Below are 3,771 nucleotides of genomic sequence, written 5' to 3'. Positions count from 1 at the left end.
GTTATTGAATATGAAGGGCGTTGTCAGATAAAATCCAACAAAGGATCTGGTGGTCCACAAGGGATCTGACGTGAGCATCGGTACTCAACTAGAGGAAGAAGATTGCAAGGAGATCAGATTATAGAAACAACTGACTAACTCAATTGTCAAATGCAAAGGAATTATGATTTCCAAATCAAGGGATCAGAAGCAATGCTCTGAGTAGGGATGGGTAAGTTGAATAGCCTTAGGGTACAATCAATGACAATTGGATTGGTCGAGAACCAATTCCAGTTAAAAGAATGGCAGCTTAGCCGGAGAAGTAATTTATAAGGATCAATGATGATTGCGTGCATTCGCAAACATATTGAGTCAACAGACTCAAAATGGTAATGAGAAGGAATGTCAATATGACTACGAGACTTATGGGATTATCCATAATGCAAGCAAGCAAGAATTTCAAGAGCCAAAGGCTCCAAAGGATTTTCGGAAGATCGAATATTATTTTGAAGACTTTTGTGAAACTCATGAACAACTGGGGATAAGCAGATACTCGACAAGTGCGAGAATTATCCATAGGGGTATTCAGGTGACAAGGAATTGCAAGACAGTAGGCACAAGATATTCTCGGATCAATAGAGAGAATTTCGGGGTATCTTGTAATAACAAGATCAACTGAGAATAAAAGTAAGAACGTCAAGTGTATGTATTTATCCATAGGGATATTTCGATGGTAGGGAATTGCAAAGGCAACGGGCACAAAGTCTCAAAAGAGTTTCGGTGAGTAACTTCGAAATCTTCTGGTGTAGCCGGCGATCACCTGGACTGAAGGGGCTCTCCGGGAGAAAGTATTTTCGAGAACCTAAAGTCAGATTTTAGTAAAAAGCATTTAACCCGAATAGAAGAGATGTCAGAGTCCCAGAGCATAGGTCGAGGAATAAAAGATCCTACTACCACCCAATGGCGACGTGGGCCCGTAAGGCACACAGCCAAGTTAGTAAAAGTTTTGCAATGACTAGACTCAACTTCGGCCAAGGAGTTGGAAAGGGGGATTCCTACAGGCAGTCGGCTCTGATACCAACTTGTGACGCCCCCGATTCAATCGTACACTAATCATGCACGCAAACGTGTACGATCAAGATCAGGGACTCACGGAAAGATATCACAACACAACTCTAAAACATAAATAAGTCATACAAGCATCATAATACAAGCCAGGGGCCTCGAGGGCTCGAATACAAGTGCTCGATCATAGACGAGTCAGCAGAAGCAACAATATCTGAGTACAGACATAAGTTAAACAAGTTTGCCTTAAGAAGGCTAGCACAAACTGGGATACAGATCGAAAGAGGCGCAGGCCTCCTGCCTGGGATCCTCCTAAACTACTCCAGGTCGTCGTCAGCGGGCTGCACGTAGAAGTAGGCACCTCCAATGTAGTAGTCGTCGTCGACGCTGGCTCCTGGCTCCTGGACTCCAGCATCTGGTTGCGACAACCAGAAAGAAAGGAAAGGGAAAAAAGGGGGGAGAAAGCAACCGTGAGTACTCATCCAAAGTACTCGCAAGCAAGGAACTACACTACATATGCATGGGTATATGTGTAAGGAGGCCATATCAGTGGACTGAACTGCAGAATGCCAGAATAAGAGGGGGATAGCTAATCCTGTCGAAGACTACGCTTCTGGCAGCCTCCATCTTGCAGCATGTAGGAGAGAGTAGATTGAAGTCCTCCAAGTAGCATCTTCAAGTAGCATCTCCAAGTAGCATCGCATAGCATAACCCTACCCGGCGATCCTCTCCTCGTCGCCCTGTAGAAAAGTGATCACCGGGTTGTCTGTGGAACTTGGAAGGGTGTGTTTTATTAAGTATCCGGTTCTAGTTGTCATAAGGTCAAGGTACAACTCCAAGTCGTCCTGTTACCGAATATCACGGCTATTCGAATAGATTAACTTCCCTGCAGGGGTGCACCACATAGCCCAACACGCTCGATCCCATTTGGCCAGACACACTTTCCTGGGTCATGCCCGGCCTCGGAAGATCAACACGTCGCAGCCCCACCTAGACAAAACAGAGAGGCCAGCACGCCGGTCTAAACCTAAGCGCACAGGGGTCTGGGCCCATCGCCCATAGCACACCTGCACGTTGCGTGGGCGGCCGGAAGCAGAACTAGCCCCCTTAATACAAGAGCAGGCTTACGTTCCAATCCGGCGCGCGCCGCTCCATCGCTGACGTCTGAAGTGCTTCGGCTGATACCACGACGCCGGGATACCCATAACTACTCCCGCGTAGATGGTTAGTGCGTATAGGCCAGTAGCCAGACTCAGATCAAATACCAAGATCTCGTTAAGCGTGTTAAGTATCCGCGAATGCCGAACAAGGCTAGGCCCACCTGTCTCCTAGGTGGTCTCAACCTGCCCTGTCGCTCCGCCACAAAGTAACAGTCGAGGGCCGTCGGGAACCCAGGCCCACCTCTACCGGGATGGAGCCACCTGTCCCTTCAGCCCCCTCATCAGAATCACTTGCGGGTACTCATCGAGCTGACCCGACTTTAGTCATCGTCTGTATAGTATGTATGTATGTATAGTATATTCCCGTGATCACCTCCCGAGTGATCACGGCCCAATAGTATAGCAAGGCAGACTGACAAGAATGTAGGGCCAATGATGATAAACTAGCACCCTATACTAAGCATTTAGGATTGCGGGTAAGGTATCAATGACTGTAGCAACAATGACAGGCTATGCATCAGAATAGGATTAACGGAAAGCAGTAACATGCTACACTATTCTAATGCAAGCAGTATAGAGAAGAATAGGCGATATCTGGTGATCAAAGGGGGGGCTTGCCTGGTTGCTCTGGCAAGAGAGAGGGGTCGTCAACTCCGTAGTCGAACTGGTCAGCAGCAGCGTCGGTCTCGTAGTCTACCGGAGAGAAGAGGGGGAAGAAATAATGAATACAGAGCAAACAAAGCACCACAAAATATATCAAGGCAATACGCGGTGTTCGGTGTGCCCAATCGCGGTAGTAGGTGATACCGACGAAGGGGGAAAACATCCGGGAAAGTATTCCCGGGGTTTCGCGTTTTCGGACAGATGAACCGGAGGGGGAAAGTTGCGTGTTTGGTATGTTAGAGGTGTGTGGTGGACGAACGGGCTGCGTATCCGGGTTCGTCTCGTCGTTCTGAGCAACTTTCATGTAGAAAGTATTTTCATCCGAGTTACGGATTAAAAGATATGATTTTCTAAAGATTTAAATCATTTTCTGATTTTATTTATTCAATTAAATCCAACCTTATCCAAAACAGTATTTGCTGACGTCATCATGACGTCAGCATGACGTCAGCAGTCAACAGGGGCGTTGACTGATCAAACTGACGTGTGGGTCCAGCGGGGCCCACCTGTCATACCCTGTTTAGGCTAATCAGGTTTTAGCTAAACTAATCACAGTTTAATTAGACTAATTAGTTAATTTGATTAATCTAATTAGGATTAATTAACTTAATTAATTCCTTAATTAATTAATTAATTAATTAATTAATTAATTAATTTTATTATTATTAATTTTAATTCCTTTTTTTAATAAAACGTTCTGGGGCTGGGACCCCCATGTCAGTGGCCCCAGGGGGCCTTAACGGGTGTGGGCGCATGGGCGCGCGGGTGCAGGAGGCTACGGGGCGCCCGTTAGCGGGCCGAGCCCCTGACCCAACGCAGCAGGGCACCGGCCAGGGGAGTCGTCGGCCGCGGCGGCCGGAGCGGCCGGAGCCGGGCGTCGATGGAGAGGGGTTGGCCGCGGCGC

The sequence above is a fragment of the Triticum aestivum genome, chromosome 4A, assembly GCF_018294505.1.
Source record: "Triticum aestivum cultivar Chinese Spring chromosome 4A, IWGSC CS RefSeq v2.1, whole genome shotgun sequence".
Lineage (NCBI taxonomy): Eukaryota > Viridiplantae > Streptophyta > Magnoliopsida > Poales > Poaceae > Triticum > Triticum aestivum.
The sequence above is the reverse complement of the archived record's forward strand: the minus strand, read 5'-3'. Positions refer to the sequence as shown.